Below are 18181 nucleotides of genomic sequence, written 5' to 3' on the forward strand. Positions count from 1 at the left end.
TCTGCTTCCTGTCTCTAATAAGTAACAGCAAGAGAACTCAAGGCTGGGCAGAGCATCCTGGGTCTTGCCAGTGGGCATGGAGCTCAGCTGGCCAGATGAGGAATTAAAAGCAAAGGTATGGCACAGCTCTTCAGGAATCTGTGCTGTGGGCTCATCTGTTCTGTGATGTTGTAACAGGACGGACAAGGACGAACATCCGGGAATAAAAAACATCACACTGTAGATTGAGCAATATGGCTGTAATGATTAATGAATGAAAAAAAACACCTCAAAGATGAAAATTGATAATAGAAATTATATTTGAAGTAAATGTGTTCATGCTACCCAGCTGGCTAATGAGGTTAGCCTAATGATAACAATGTTCAATTCAAACAGTCTGATACTGAAGCACTGATACAATTACAAAAGGTCTATTATGTTCCTTTATTCATTCATATCTAATAATTATTTCATCCCAACTGTTATTGTAAAGGATTCTTGACAAAACAAAGCTCAGCTTTAAAAAGCCGTGAATGATAAGACCCTGTAATAATGAACTGTTCAACCTTTCAATTATTCATCTTAAAGAGAGGAAAATCAATGTTCTACTCTGTTCTACTCTGTAGTCGTTCTGAACCTGCAGCCTACAAGCACTTGATAATTGATTGCGCCATGTTATTAATCTAGACTTGGTTTCTAAAGCAGACGTGATGCCTGTGAAGATGAAGCAGTTTATTTAATAAGATATATTTAAACACTTCAGAGAAAGTGTGAAATTACCTACGGCAACAGCGCACACCTTCAAAGCTTTAATTATTCTTACTTAATAAAAATGATCGTTCACAAGGAGACACTAAAACTAGTCTGCTAGTAGTAATACTAGATATTAGTATCTGTTTATAAAAGAGTTTTCCTCATTAAAATTTGAAGAATAAAAATATTAAGTACATTTTTAATGCAGAAAAAAAATTATTCTTTTATTTTTTTAGGCAAAATAAATTCAGTCTACATTTTAGGCAGATACAAAATTTTTAAGTATATTTTTGTGACAATAAAATCTGATTATTTTACTTTTAGACAGATAAATTTGGGCTGCATTTTTAGGCAGATATTAATTCAGGCTGCTTTTTAGGCAGAAATAAAATTCGAGATGCAATTTTAGATAAATATTAATTCCAGATATTACATCTGGACTGCGTTTTTAAACAGATTTTAAATTCAGATACTAAATTAAATATATTTTTGAAAAAAAAAAATTTAATATTTATTTTTAGGCAGATTAAATTCAGGCTGCGTTTTTAAGCAGATCTTAAATTCAGATCTGCGCTGCATTTTTAAACAGATTAATTCAGTCTGCGTTTTTAGACAAATCTTAAATTCGAGCTGTGTTTTTGATATATATTAAATCTGGGCTGCGTTTTTAGGCAGATATTAAATCTGGGCTGCATTTTTAGGCAGATATTATATCTGGGCTGTGTTTTTTAAGCCCATATTAAATCTGGGCTGCATTTCTTTTAAAGCCGATATTAAATTTGGGCTGTGTTTTAGGCAGATCTTAAATTCGGGCTAATTTTTAGGCAGATATAAAATCTGGGCAGCGTTTTTAGGCAGATCTTAAATTCAGGCTGTGTTTTTAGGCAGATCTTAAAATCAGGCCACAATTTTAGGCAGATATAAAATTCAGGAAGTGCTATCGTTTGTTGGCATTCCGGAAAACGTATATGTGTGTGTGTGTGTGTTGGGGGGGTGACTAATAGCACTTGGTTATCATAAGAGAAATTGGTACAGTTCACTAAGTTATGCTGTTCGTCTATAGCCTGCTTTCGGCTTTTTGCATTGTATAAACTGCCAGACTTTAACTATTATGTTGTCTGATTAACATTTTGCTACTAATACTATTAAACTCAAGTCATGTCCAGTCATTAGATACCCATCCAGTATAATTAAACATCAGTTGCCTATTAGGGTTAATATGAAATGTTAATTGAGGTGCCAGTTACTAAAGTGTTTTGCACAGCATTGATTTATACCTGATTTTAAAAGAATTGTTATTTATACAACTACAAATGCAAGCTTCACTGCTTTACCAAGGGTACTGAAAACATTTCAAATATATACTGTATATTTGGCAGATTTTACTTCGCAGCCTGGCCATCAGGGTATTCTTAAACAAAAGCAGATTTGACATGAAGTCAGCTGTTTAAGCATGCATGTTTAACACAGCAGGACAGAAAGTAAAATTTGTTAAAGGAGCAGAAAGCAAACAGCAGACAACAGCTGTCCTGAATGAGATAAATACTTACTGTAGTAAATCTTCCTCTGTTCGCTGCCACTGATGTGTTAAGGCTAATTCCTCCACTAGTCTTAATCCTGTAATGTGCAGAGCTTTGGGAGCTGCTGGTCGCACCTGTGTGATACGTACGATCACGTCGCTGTTCCTCCGCAGAGGTCTGTGCACACGTTGCCTACATGGGTGGTAACTTGCTGTAAGCTGTCTTGTTAATAGGGTGGTAATGGGAGCTTCCCAGGTGAGTTTGTGATGACAGCTTGCATATGGTTGGTGCTGATGACACGGGGAGCATTGGAGAGGAAAAGCTGGCTCAACAGTCCAACAGGGATTATGGCCATGAATCACTAGCACTAAATAGTCCAAGCTGTTACAGTACATCGTTTCCTCCTCACACAGTGCATGTAAAGCTTTAAACACTGTAAACAATACAGCTTACTCTGCTGTTAATAAAGGATCAATGTGATTTTTTTAACATTGTTCAAACAAGTCGATGATCTGACTAGGAAACAGCAATTCTGACTCAGTATTACAGATGAAGAGAAGTGTGTATTGTAAGGACCAGTTTTCTGGTTAGACCATGAGGGAACGTTCGTGAAAGAACGTTGGGGGAACGTTTCGTGGGGAAACGTTGGGGGAACGTTCGTGTGGAAACGTTGGGGGAACGTTCGTGAAGGAACGTTGAGGGAACGTTTGTGGAGGAACGTTGGGGGAACGTTTGTGGGGAAACGTTGGGGGAACTTTCGTGAAGGAACGTTGAGGGAACGTTCGGGGGGAACGTTGGGGGAACGTTCGTGTGGAAACGTTAGGGGAACGTTCGTGAAGGAACGTTGGGGGAACATTCGTGAAGGAACGTTGAGGGAACATTCGTGAAGGAACGTTGAGGGAACGTTCGTGTGGAAACGTTGGGGGAACGTTCATGAAGGAACGTTGAGGGAACGTTCGTGGGGGAACGTTGAGGGAACGTTCGTGGGGGAACGTTGGGGAAATGTTCAGGGGGAACGTCGAGGGAACGTTCAAGGGGAACGTTTGGGGGGAACGTTAAAGGAAGGTGAGGGGGGAACGTTGAGAAAACTTTTGGGTTTTCAACAATCCACCCAAATGTTCCCTCAACAATTCACCCAAATGTTCCTTCAACAATTCACCCAAATGTTCCTTCAACAATTCACCCAAATGTTCCCTCAACAATTCACCCAAATGTTCCTTCAACAATTCACCCAAATGTTCCTTCAACAATTCACCCAAATGTTCCCTCAACAATTCACCCAAATGTTCCTTCAACAATTCACCCAAATGTTCCTTCAACAATTCACCCAAATGTTCCTTCAACAATTCACCCAAATGTTCCTTCAACAATTCACCCAAATGTTCCCTCAACAATTCACCCAAATGTTCCCTCAACAATTCACCCAAATGTTCCCTCAACAATTCACCCAAATGTTCCTTCAACAATTCACCCAAATGTTCCTTCAACAATTCACCCAAATGTTCCTTCAACAATCCACCCAAATGTTCCTTCAACAATTCACCCAAATGTTCCCTCAACAATTCACCCAAATGTTCCCTCAACAATTCACCCAAATGTTCCCTCAACAATTCACCCAATGTTCCCTCAACAATTCACCCAAATGTTCCCTCAACAATTCACCCAAATGTTCCCTCAACAATCCACCCAAATGTTCCCTCAACAATTCACCCAAATGTTCCCTCAACAATTCACCCAAATGTTCCTTCAACAATTCACCCAAATGTTCCCTCAACAATTCACCCAAATGTTCCTTCAACAATTCACCCAAATGTTCCCTCAACAATTCACCCAAATGTTCCCTCAACAATTCACCCAAATGTTCCCTCAACAATTCACCCAAATGTTTCCTCAACAATTCACCCAAATGTTCCCTCAACAATTCACCCAAATGTTCCTTCAACAATTCACTCAAACGTTTCCGAGAAAATGTTTGGGTGGATTTTTGTGAAAACGTTTACATTACACGACAGGAGATGTATTTACTAGAAACAACTTTCTTTTTCTTAGAATAGCTCTAAGTAAAAATTGTTCTCATGTGAAGCTTCCCCAGCATGAATTTTAATAAAAGTGCCTGTAAAAAATTGGAACAGAAGTGTCTTTTTGTTATTACCTTATGGGATAAAAAAAATATCGAGATATATATCGCATATCGCCGTTCAGCGAAAAAATATCGAGATATTATTTTTGATCCATATCGCCCAGCCCTACTTTGTAGCAGTTTCATTTATAAGCCAAAGGTTGGACTTCAGTGGCCTAAATAGAGCCCTGACCTCAACCCCATGGGATGAATGGGGTTAATCTGTGAGATTAACGGAAACATTATTGCAAGCAGGACCTTCTTATTCGACATCAGTGCCTGAATGTCCAACAGGTTTATGGTCAGGTGGTCGGTTTACATGTCCCTCACAAGACCACATAAACTTTTAATCTCTGTGTACTGTAAACAGTAGAATAATATGTAAACATCAGTTTTTAAGCACGAAATTCTTCCATAGATGTAACTCTGAAAAATAAGAAAATCTGCAAAAGCATTACAGTGTTCAGACTCAGCAAAAACGTTCGACATCCTGCACGGTGCAGAGGATACTGACACAAGCTGCAAACTCCCCGAAAAATGATGGATGGCTAAGTGCCGATGATGGATGACTAGGTCACTTAATCCCAGTAAAGCTATTAGTAAAGCTTTTACGGAGATGTCTGACCACCAAGCTCAACTTTCCCCTGACTTAAAGTGCAGAGCGTAAATGAGCAGGATGTTTACATGGCGTGCACAGCCTGAGCGCTCACTCGTCATGTATCTTAGCTTATTTTTATACTTGGATCCTTAGCCAGGATCGAGTCCAACCAAACCCCAGCTGAGTAGCATCATGTGTAATGTGCAGGGAGTATTTATCATCTTTAGTAATAAACCGCTTACTACTTTTATTATTGTTTATTTTAAAAATGCACAGTGCTTCACCTTATTGTTTACCTTTACTTTGTGTTATTTTTAGGGCTGTCATTAATCGCGTTAATTAAATTGATTGAGAATACAATTTTTAATCAAGCAATTTTTATTGGGCTGTTTGTGCCACTTTAAACATACACTATATTGCCAAAAGTATTCGCTCGTCTGCCTTCACATGCATATGAACTTGAGTGACGTCCTATTCTTAATCTATAGGGTTTAATATGATGTCGGCCCACCCCTTGCAGCTATAACAGCTTCAACTCTTCTGGGAAGGCTTTCCACAAGGTTTAGGAGTGTGTTTATGGGAATTTTTGACCATTCTTCCAGAAGTGCATTTGTGAGGTCAGACACCGATGTTGGACGAGAAGGCCTGGCTTGCCGTCTCCACTCTAATTCATCCCAAAGGTGTTCTATCGAATTGAGGTGCAGGCCGGTCAAGTTCTTCCACACCAAACTCGCTCATCCACGTCTTTATGGACCTTGCTTTGTGCACTGGTGTGTACATGTTGGAACAGGAAGGGGCCATCCCCAAACTGTTCCCACAAAGTTGGGAGCATGAAATTGTCCAAAATCTCTTGGTACGCTGAAGCATTAAGAGTTCCTTTCACTGGAACTAAGGAGCCGAGCCCAACTCCTGAAAAACAACCCCACACCATAATCCCTCCTCCACCAAACTTTACACTTGGCACAATGCAGTCAGACAAGTACCGTTCTCCTGGCAACCGCCAAACCCAGACTCGTCCTCCGGATTGCCAGACAGAGAAGCGTGATTCGTCACTCCAGAGAACACGTCTCCACTGCTCTAGAGCACAGTGGCGGCGTGCTTTACACCACTGCATCCGACACTTTGCATTGCGCTTGATGATGTAAGGCTTGGATGCAGCTTAACGGCCGTGGAAACCCATTCCATGAAGCTCTCTACACTCTGTTCTTGAGCTAATCTGGAGGCCACACGAAGTTTGGACGTCTGTAGCGATTGACTGCAGAAAGTTGGTGACCTCTGCGCACAATGTGCCTCAGCATCCGCTGACCACGCTCTGTCATTTTACGTGGCCTACTACTTCATGGCTGAGTTGCTGTCGTTCCCAATCACTTCCACTTTGTTATAATACCACTGACAGTTGACTGTGGAATATTTAATAGCGAGGAAATTTCACGACTGGACTTGTTGCACAGGTGGTGTCCTATCATGGTACCACGCTGGAATTCACTGAGCTTATGAGAGCGACCCATTCTTTCACAAATGTTTGTAGAAGCAGTCTGCATGCCTAGGTGCTTGGTTTTATACACATGTGGCCATGGAAGTGATTGGAACACCTGAATTCAATTATTCGGATGGGTGAGTGAATACTTTTGGCAATATAGTGTACGTCACTGTGGTAATTTGCGCTGTTTTAACACAGCAACATTGTGTTTACACTGTAGTCATAACACGGGTCTTTATCCAGTTTGCAGTTGTGAGTTACAAATTACTCGAGCTGCTTCTGCTACATATTGTGAAATAACGGGTATTTCTAATAATCATTTTGGTTTTCAAAAAGCATGAGAAATCATCACTAGACAAAATTACAGTTATTAATTGACGCTTTAATATCATCTTAGATCAGAGCACGCCTTTGTCTCGTCAGGTGTCTGTGCACACGGATACACGTTACAGGCAAAATGAGCTCAGACTCAGTCTAACTTTATTTAAGAGGAATTTGGATGGTAAGTTCATGGACTGTACACGTCGTGGGAACATTTAACACTGGTGTTAAATGGATCACAATAGACTGTAGATGCTTTACGTAGTTAATGATGTGGGTCTACATGACGTTATACGTGTTGTATCTAGAAATGGTTGATTGTAGTACCCTGAGTGCCTGTTTTTAGTGGCAGGGTTATGAACAGGAAAAGATCCTCACTTCTGCCAGATAATGTGAACAGTAGGGGTGGGGGAATGCGTCGACATAGTCGACGTAATCGATTACGAAAATACGTCGATTAGCAAAAACGTGCGTTGACGTGTCACAAAGATGGTCACGCCCACTAAAAACATGGATTTCTCTGTGGAAGCTGCAGCTTAAAAACTATCACACGAGCATCTAAAGTTTAGGAGTGTTTTTCACAAAGACACAACAATGTGGTGCTCTGTAAACTTCGCAAAGTGAAGATGGTTTATCACAGCTGTACGACTTCTATGCACGAGCACATGAAGCGCAGGCATCCCGGAGCTCATTTTCAAGATGTCAGCAAAAAACTTTTTAAACAAGCTGGAATATGCAAAGAAAGAATTCCTGTTGTACTGTACATACAGGGGTTGGACAAAATAACTGAAACACCTGGTTTTAGACCACAATAATTTATTAGTATGGTGTAGGGCCTCCTTTTGCGGCCAATACAGCGTCAATTCGTCTTGGAAATGACATATACAAGTCCTGCACAGTGGTCAGAGGGATTTTAAGCCATTCTTCTTGCAGGATAGTGGCCAGGTCACTACGTGATGCTGGTGGAGGAAAACGTTTCCTGACTCGCTTCTCCAAAACACCCCAAAGTGGCTCAATAATATTTCGATCTGGTGACTGTGCAGGCCATGGAAGATGTTCAACTTCACTTTCATGTTCATCAAACCAATCTTTCACCAGTCTTGCTGTGTGTATTGGTGCATTGTCATCCTGATACACGGCACCGCCATTGGATGCACATGGTCCTCCAGAATGGTTCGGTAGTCCTTGGCAGTGACGCGCCCATCTAGCACAAGTATTGGGCCAAGGGAATGCCATGATATGGCAGCCCAAACCATCACTGATCCACCCCCATGCTTCACTCTGGGCATGCAACAGTCTGGGTGGTACGCTTCTTTGGGGCTTCTCCACACCGTAACTCTCCCGGATGTGGGGAAAACAGTAAAGGTGGACTCATCAGAGAACAATACATGTTTCACATTGTCCACAGCCCAAGATTTGCGCTCCTTGCACCATTGAAACCGACGTTTGGCATTGGCACGAGTGACCAAAAGTTTGGCTATAGCAGCCCGGCCGTGTATATTGACCCTGTGGAGCTCCCGACGGACAGTTCTGGTGGAAACAGGAGAGTTGAGGTGCACATTTAATTCTGCCGTGATTTGGGCAGCCGTGGTTTTATGTTTTTTGGATACAATCCGGGTTAGCACCCGAACATCCCTTTCAGACAGCTTCCTCTTGCGTCCACAGTTAATCCTGTTGGATGTGGTTTGTCCTTCTTGGTGGTATGCTGACATTACCCTGGATACCGTGGCTCTTGATACATCACAAAGACTTGCTGTCTTGGTCACAGATGCGCCAGCAAGACGTGCACCAACAATTTGTCCTCTTTTGAACTCTGGTATGTCACCCATAATGTTGTGTGCATTGCAATATTTTGAGCAAAACTGTGCTCTTACCCTGCTAATTAAACCTTCACACTCTGCTCTTACTGGTGCAATGTGCAATTAATGAAGATTGGCCACCAGACTGGTCCAATTTAGCCATGAAACCTCCCACACTAAAATGACAGGTGTTTCAGTTATTTTGTCCAACCCCTGTATGTATAGGTATATATAACAAATAAAGGCATTCTATATTCCTTTACTTGAATTTTACAAGCTCTTTCTTTAATATTATGGGAGATTTAATGTTTGACATTACAATAAAGGTATCTATCACTGCAGGTATTTTTTGCAGAATACTACCCTAAAGTGCATATTGTGTTAAGAGAAGATTAGAGAAAATATTGAAACATTAAGATAAATTGTGTTTTTCATTATTTTATGTTGGCACACACATAAACCTCTTTTAAATAAGCAGTAAATAAGTTTAGACTAATCGATTAATCGGGAAAAAAATTAAATAAATTTATATATATATACAGTGTATCACAAAAGTGAGTACACCCCTCACATTTCTGCAGATATTTAAGTATATCTTTTCATGGGACAACACTGACAAAATGACACTTTGACACAATGAAAAGTAGTCTGTGTGCAGCTTATATAACAGTGTAAATTTGTTCTTCCCTCAAAATAACTCAATATACAGCCATTAATGTCTAAACCACCGGCAACAAAAGTGAGTACACCCCTTAGTAAATGTTCCTGAAGTGTCAATATTTTGTGTGGCCACCATTATTTCCCAGAACTGCCTTAACTCTCCTGGGCATGGAGTTTACCAGAGCTTCACAGGTTGCCACTGGAATGCTTTTCCACTCCTCCATGACGACATCACGGAGCTGGCGGATATTCGAGACTTTGCGCTCCTCCACCTTCCGCTTGAGGATGCCCCAAAGATGTTCTATTGGGTTTAGGTCTAGAGACATGCTTGGCCAGTCCATCACCTTTACCCTCAGCCTCTTCAATAAAGCAGTGGTCGTCTTAGAGGTGTGTTTGGGGTCATTATCATGCTGGAACACTGCCCTGCGACCCAGTTTCCGGAGGGAGGGGATCATGCTCTGCTTCAGTATTTCACAGTACATATTGGAGTTCATGTGTCCCTCAATGAAATGTAACTCCCCAACACCTGCTGCACTCATGCAGCCCCAGACCATGGCATTCCCACCACCATGCTTGACTGTAGGCATGACACACTTATCTTTGTACTCCTCACCTGATTGCCGCCACACATGCTTGAGACCATCTGAACCAAACAAATTAATCTTGGTCTCATCAGACCATAGGACATGGTTCCAGTAATCCATGTCCTTTGTTGACATGTCTTCAGCAAACTGTTTGCGGGCTTTCTTGTGTAGAGACTCAGAAGAGGCTTCCTTCTGGGGTGACAGCCATGCAGACCAATTTGATGTAGTGTGCGGCGTATGGTCTGAGCACTGACAGGCTGACCCCCCACCTTTTCAATCTCAGCAGCAATGCTGACAGCACTCCTGCGCCTATCTTTCAAAGACAGCAGTTGGATGTGACGCTGAGCACGTGCACTCAGCTTCTTTGGACGACCGACGCGAGGTCTGTTCTGAGTGGACCCTGCTCTTTTAAAACGCTGGATGATCTTGGCCACTGTGCTGCAGCTCAGTTTCAGGGTGTTGGCAATCTTCTTGTAGCCTTGGCCATCTTCATGTAGCGCAACAATTCGTCTTTTAAGATCCTCAGAGAGTTCTTTGCCATGAGGTGCCATGTTGGAACTTTCAGTGACCAGTATGAGAGAGTGTGAAAGCTGTACTACTAAATTGAACACACCTGCTCCCTATGCACACCTGAGACCTAGTAACACTAACGAGTCACATGACATTTTGGAGGGAAAATGACAAGCAGTGCTCAATTCGGACATTTAGGGGTGTAGTCTCTTAGGGGTGTACTCACTTTTGTTGCCGGTGGTTTAGACATTAATGGCTGTATATTGAGTTATTTTGAGGGAAGAATAAATTTACACTGTTATATAAGCTGCACACAGACTACTTTTCATTGTGTCAAAGTGTCATTTTGTCAGTGTTGTCCCATGAAAAGATATACTTAAATATCTGCAGAAATGTGAGGGGTGTACTCACTTTTGTGATACACTGTATACACTGCTCAAAAAAATAAAGGAAACACTAAAATAACACATCCTAGATCTCAATTAATGAAATATTCCAGTTGAAAATCTTTATTCATCACATAGTGGAATGCATTGAGAACAAAATAACATAAAATTGATCAATGTAAATCAAAATTATTATCCCATGGAGGTCTGGATTTGTAATCATACTCAAAATCAAAGTGGAAAATCCAATTACAGGCTGATCCAACTTCAGGGGAAATTCCTCAAGACAAGTTAAAATGAGGCTCAGTAGTTTGTGTGGCCTCCACATGCTAGAGGTAGCATGAGACGGTGTCTACAGCCCACAGAAGTTGCTCAGGTAGTGCAGCTCATCCAGGATGGCACATCAGTACGAGCTGTGGCAAAGAAGGTTTGCTGTGTCTGTCAGCACAGTGTCCAGAGCATGAAGCAGATACCAGGAGACAGGCAATACACCAGGAGACATGGAGGGGGCCGTAGGAGGGCAACAAACCAGCAGCAGGACCGCTACCTCCTCCTTTGTGCCAGAAGGAACAGCAGGAGCAGTGTCAGAGCCCTGCAAAATGACCTCCAGCAGGCCACTAATATCCATGTTTCTGCTCAAACTGTCAGAAACAGACTCCATGAAGGTGGTATGAGGGCCCGACGTCCACAAGTGGGGCTTGTGCTTAAAGCCCAACACCGTGCAGGGCGATTGGCATTTGGCAGAGAACACCAAGATTGGCAGATTCGCCATTGGCGCCCTGTGCTTTTGACGGATGAGAGCAGGTTCACAGTGAGCACGTGACAGACTTGACAGAGTCTGGAGACGCCGTGGAGAACGTTCTGCTGCCTGCAACATCCTCCAGCTTGACCGGTTTGGCAGTGGGTCAGTAATGGTGTGGGGAGGCATTTCATTGGAGGGCCGCACAGCCCTCCATGGGCTAACCAGGGGTACCCGAACTGCTATTAGGTACCGGGATAAGATCCTCAGACCCATTGTGAGACCATATGCTGGTGCAGTGGGCCCTGGGTTTCTTCTGATGCATCACAATGCTAGGCCTCATGTGGCTGAAGTGTGTCAGCAGTTCCTGCATGATGAAGGCATTGATGCTATGTACCGGCCTGCCCGTTTCCCAGACCTGAATCCAATCGAGCACATCTGGGACATCATCCACCAATGCCACGTTGCACCAGACTGTCCAGGAGTTGACTGATGCTTTAATCCAGGTCTGGGAGGAGATCCCTCAGAAGAACATCCGCTGCCTCATCAGGAGCATGCCCAGGCGTTGTAGGGAGGTCATACAAATACGTGGAGGCCACACACACTACTGAGCCTCATTTTAACTTGTCTTGAGGAATTTCCCCTGAAGTTGGATCAGCCTGTAATTGGATTTTCCACTTTGATTTTGAGTATGATTCCAAATCCAGACCTCCATGGGATAATAATTTTGATATACATTGATCATTTTTATGTTGTTTTGTTCTCAACGCATTCCACTATGTGATGAATAAAGATTTTCAACTGGAATATTTCATTAATTGAGATCTAGAATGTGTTATTTTAGTGTTCCCTTTATTTTTTTGAGCAGTGTATATATATATATAAATAATCGTTAGATTAATCGATAAAAAAAATAATCTTTAGGTGCAGCCCTAGTGAACAGACTTGTCATTTTGGCTGTAAGATGGGTAGCTGTTAACAACTCTATATAGGCATTGGCTGGCTTTCTAAAGATAATTTAAATTTAATCATTTTATCATAATTGTATTATTATTTACAATTTTATTGGTAAACATGTTCTTTTAATGAAAATGTGCATAACTGTTCAAATTTTGCTTCGATATTTTTGCAGTCGATTAATCATGATCAATTTGGTTCTTTAATCGCGATTAATCTATATAAAAAATTTTAATCGTGTGACAGCCCTAGTTATTTTACATTTGTTTGTTACAACATCATTAAATTGGTGGTGTCCAAAGTTCTATAGTGTTAAGGACTCAATTCCTTGTTAGTTGTTATAATTGATGACAACTGATCTGAGCTTTGTGCCCATCATAAGGAGCCTCGTAGTTATTTGGTACCAGAACCCTGCTAGCAGGTCCTTCAACTTTTATACATTGTAAGGTTGATTGTCCTGCAGTGCCTCCTGGTGCCATCTCTTCTACCAGTAAAAATGCACCACATGATGCCTGCATGTCCAGCGTAGGTGCTTTTTATTGGTGGAAAGAAGTTAGCATGGATGCTCCGACTTGTCCGCGACTATCTACCTCATCATCACAATACAAATGATCTGGGATTTGTGCCACAATAGCGTTTCTGTTGGACCCAAAAAATATGACTGGAGCCGTTTCATACATTTCACTTTACCCCAACCATGCTCTCTTTTTCTGCATTGTCCCAAATTGGATATACTCAATTTCCCTCAGCACTCTGAGAATGCCCACAGCTAGCACAAACCTTTTCTGGTAGATGCAAAGCCACAAGCCACATGCCAACTAGTGGTGAACTCATGTTAGCCTCAGCATGTACAGACAACCACACACTATTCTCCTCCTGTCTTCTACAGCTCAACCAGACAGCTGCAGGTGATTCCTCATTCAGACAAATAGCAGCACCGAGATTCAAACACATGACTCAAGTCTCGTAGTGGCGGTTAGTACATTAGACTGCTGTGCAGTGTATATGAGCAGTGTATATATATATGAAATAATATTTACAATAATTTGCTTTAGTTTCCACTCCTCTAAATTGCTTTTAACAAAATTTTTGTGAGTGTCTTTATAGACCACAGGGGGTGGATGATGCTGGTACCTTTCCCCAACCCTTACCACTGGGTAGAAGCATATCCCTTATCGTACAGAATTGATTTTACTTTGATTCCTCATACAGTATGGATTTTTAATACACTGCCATACCATAACATAATTAATTTTAACAGCTGTAGGATTCAAAAGGGAGCAGATCATATAATATTGTTCGCCGCTATGGAGCGCTGTGTAGATTAAGTAGTTAGCCAGTTAGAATTAGCATGACAATGTTAACAGATGTGAGAGGTTTCCTCAATATGGTGAAAAAAATAAACAAAAACAGGTGGAGGATGAAGAGAGGAAGACCAAATATGCACCGGAAAAACCTGCCAAAGAAATGAGGCGTGTCTGCAGTTTAAAACAGACTAAAACACTGTTCTTATACTATATACTGTACGGTTTGTTGAGCCATGGCTGTTGCAAACAATGACATTACGAACGCAGTAACAATCCACACATGCAAGGACACAATTCCTCTATAGAAAGAAGCTTGCAGAGCAATAATTAAAACACTGGATTCCAGGTTTGTCTTACAGGGTGAAAATACTTCAGTTCGGTTGCTAAACCAACATTATAAGTGAAACGGAATCGGAGATACGTAAAGTCATCCACTTTTCTACAACAGACCAGTGGTCAAGTTGTACATAAACAGTAAAAATTGTATTTATTGCAACTGTTTTACACATACTGATTCCATCATATATTTTGTCATTTTGTTGAGATAAGCAAAGTACTCAGTGCTCAAAACCTTAATTTTATACATGGTGACATTGAAACTATTTATAGAATAAGCCACAGACATATACAAAGTCCCAGTCCTACAAGAAAAACATACTGTTATATACCGTACAACCGTCAGAATCTTAAAAAATACTGTGATACAAATTTTTGGTCATACTGCTCAGCCTTATATTATACACTGATCAGGCATAACATTATGACCACCTACCTAATATTGTGTTGGTCCCCCTTTTGCTGCCAAAACAGCCCAGACCTTTTGAGGCATGTAGTCTGACACCTTTCTATTAAAACCAGTATTAACTTCTTCAGCGATCTGAGCTACAGTAGCTCGTCTGTTGGATCGGGCCACATCGGCCAGCCTTCGCTCCCCACGTGCATCAATGAGCCTTGGCCACCCATGACCCTGTCGCTGGTTTACCGCTGTTCCTTCCTTGGACCACTTATGATAGATACTGACCACTGCAGCCCAGGAACACCCTACAAGAGCTGCAGTTTTGGAGATGCTCTGACCCAGTCGTCTAGTCATCACAATTTGGCCCTTGTCAAACTCGCTCAAATCCTTACGCTTGTGCATTTGTTCTGCCTCTAACATCAACTTTGAGGATAAAATGTTCACTTGCTGCCTAATATAACCCACCCACTAACAGGTGCCATGATGAAGAGATAATCAGTGTTATTCACTTCATCTGTCAGTGGCCATAATGTTATGCCCAGCTATAAAGTGACGCATTAAGATTTAACTTAAATGCAACCATGCCACAAAGTAATTGTACACCCAGTATATTTTTTGAAAATCAACAATGACTTTAGTCACAGAAGAAACAAACCAACAGCCAAGTAATTAATCATGAAGTGTCTATAATGAAGTTTACCTGCCAATAAATGTACTCAATGTTCTTTACCAAAAAGTAAGTAAATCAGTATTACATGTTATATCTATTAAGTATTTAAAAGTTGAGCATTTGATAACAGTTATAAGTATATTTTGTTACAAAGGTTTGCAGTTTTTCTGACAGACAGCTGAACACAAGTATATGGACACTTGTGGAAGATGTCAAACTATGTGCGTTTTACTAACCCGAATAACACATTAAATAAAAAAATGTAGAAAGGTAGTTTTAAATACGTTTTAGTTTGGCAGTGTAAAGAATAAAGAGTAAATGTACGTAGTTTTAACAAATAGTCAACAATGAAGTGTCGTCACGCTAGTCAACTGTGAAGGATTTTGTCACGCAGTTCACCTGACTGAACACGAGACGTTTTATAAATACAATGTATTATATATTACAAGCTATAAAGTGGCACATTAACATTTAATTTAAAATTTCACAAATTAAGCAGCCATGCCACAAAGTAATTGTACATAATGGTGGGCGGATCAATCCATGTTGTTAAAATCCTAACAGACATCAGTACGTTGGTAGGCATTGGAAGATTGTACGTTTTTGAATACTTTGCTTTGCAGATACAGAAATTGGGGCAACTTTATGGAAATAATAGTGTAAACTATACGTACATAAAGTACGGACGCACCTTACGCACTTTGTGCCACCTACGTAAATGAATCGGAGCATGTAGTGAGGCTCTTATTCTGTGTGTTTTGGTGAATGAGAGCTCATTTCTTTTGACTTTGTGCTTATAAATGTAAACAGAATAGCATCAATTTTTTAATTTAAATTAACATTGACACATACAGTATATTCGGTTAGTATTAAAAATTTACAAATGTATTAACCCAGCAAACACAACTATGAGTTAGTCGCTTGGTGGTGATACACCATGATGGTAATGTTGTGAGAGAGTAAAGCACCAGAAACAAGAAATCGGACCGATTTAAAAAACTGAATTTATTTACAACCCTACTGAGAGCTGCTGCTTACAAAAAATTATGTATTACAATAAAACACATAAAGGTCATGAAAATTCATTCAGATTTAGCAATTTGATGATGCATCTACCTTACTTATTAAAAAGTATCGGTATCGGTATCGATATCGGCGATACTGGCCCTGCATTTACTTGGTATCATATCGATACCAAATTTTGCAGTATCGCACACCACTGATTGTACACCACCAAATGCTGGATGTATAGTTTGAGCCAGTAAATTTTTTGAAAATCAACAATGACTTTAGTCACAGAAGAAACAAACCAACAGCCAAGTAATTAGTCATGAGGTGTCTATAATGAAGTTTACCTGCCAATAAATGTACTCAATGTTCTTGACCAAAAAGTAAAACAGTATTACATGTTAAATCCATTAAGTATTTTTTGTTACAAAGGATTGCAGTTTTTCTGACAGACAGCTGTACACTAGTCTTTGGACACTTGTGGAAGATGTCAAACTATGTGCGTTTTACTAACCCAAATAACAAATTACATAAAAAATTTAGAAATGTAGTTTTAAATACGTTTAGTTTGGCAGTGTAAAGAATAAAGAGTAAATGTACGTAGTTTTAACACATAGTCAACGATGAAGTGTCGTCAGGTTAGTCAACTGTGAAGGATTTTGTCACACAGTTCACCTGACTGAACACAAGCGATATTTTATAAACACAATGTATTATATATTACCAGCTATAAAGTGTCACATTTACATTTATTTAACATTCAAATTTCTCAAATTAAGCAGCCATGCCACAAAGTAATTGTACACCCAGTATATTTTTTGAAAATCAACAATGACTTTAGTCACAGAAGAAACAAACCAACAGCCAAGTAATTAATTATTAAGTGTCTATAATGAAGTTTACCTGCCAATAAATGTACTCAATGTTCTTTACTAAAAAGTAAGTAAAACAGTATTACATGTTAAAAGTTGAGCATTTGATAACAGTTATAGGTATATTTTGTTACAAAGGTTTGCAGTTTTTCTGACACAATTGTAACAACCTAGTGTTTGGACACTTGTGGAACTATGTACGTTTTACCAACCCAAATAACAAATTAAATACAAAATGTAGAGAAGTTTTAAATACGTTTAAGTTTGGCAGTGTACAAAATAAAGAGTAAATGTACAGAATTTTAACATATAGTCAACAATGAAGTGTCGTCAGGCTAGTCAACTGTGAAGGATTTTGTCACGCAGTTCACCTGACTGAACACGAGACGTTTTATAAACACAACCTACTATAATAAAGCCGATTTTTTGTTAACAAATGCGAAATGTGAAACATTAATATTACTCTGTAAATAACGAATTCCATTCACAAAGTATTTAAAAGTCAAACACTGATTGAAATCTCCTCACACCGCGGCGTCAGTGTGTGTGTGTTACCTATACTGTCCGGTACAGCGAGTCTCTGCTATAACACCCTGCCGATACACCGACTTCATCATTATAAACTCATAATGTTTCAAACACATAGTTTAAAATGTCCTACCTGTTAAAACGCTCGTGTTTCTTCTCTCAGATGATCGACATTATGTTTCCAGGTTGGAGGTGTAAGTTTGAGACGGTATGTGTGAGCTGCAGTGGTTTATTATTGGTGTCGCTGTGATGGCACGATCAGCTCTGATCTTCTTTCATCACCACACACGTTCATACACACACAGTCCAAAACACACACTATCACTATCACACAATCACACAAATCCTGTAGTATTCCAGGTCAGATCTGCTTAATGTGTAGCGTTAACAGCAGGAAGCACATGTGGAGGAGTGTTATGGAGAGAGCTGAGGAGAGGATGAGTGAGGGAGAGCTGGAGTCATTACTACACCACTCACGCCTTCATCCAGCCCCATACCCTAAATACACCAGCCACAGGAATTCACCTCAGATCCATCCTTAAAACTTCACATTCTGAGAACTTGTCAACATATATTATCATCCAAGTTTCTAAGAAAACAACAGAGAGAATAAATGGCAGAGATGAAATGAAATGACCTGGTGCTGATTGATTTA

At 40.3% G+C, this 18181-nt stretch overlaps 1 protein-coding gene across 1 annotated transcript in view; it reads right to left on the minus strand.

Moving 5' to 3' along the window:
• Window positions 1-17801, minus strand: part of tenm2b (teneurin transmembrane protein 2b) — a 431647-nt gene extending 413846 nt beyond the window's left edge. The window contains exon 1 of the mRNA XM_063011444.1: window positions 17660-17801. The gene's annotated coding sequence lies outside the window, so the exon portion shown is untranslated. The remainder of the gene's footprint in view (window positions 1-17659) is intronic.
• Between the last annotated feature and the right edge of the window lie 380 nt (window positions 17802-18181).

The sequence above is a fragment of the Trichomycterus rosablanca genome, chromosome 16 (assembly GCF_030014385.1).
Source record: "Trichomycterus rosablanca isolate fTriRos1 chromosome 16, fTriRos1.hap1, whole genome shotgun sequence".
Taxonomy (NCBI): Eukaryota; Metazoa; Chordata; class Actinopteri; order Siluriformes; family Trichomycteridae; genus Trichomycterus; species Trichomycterus rosablanca.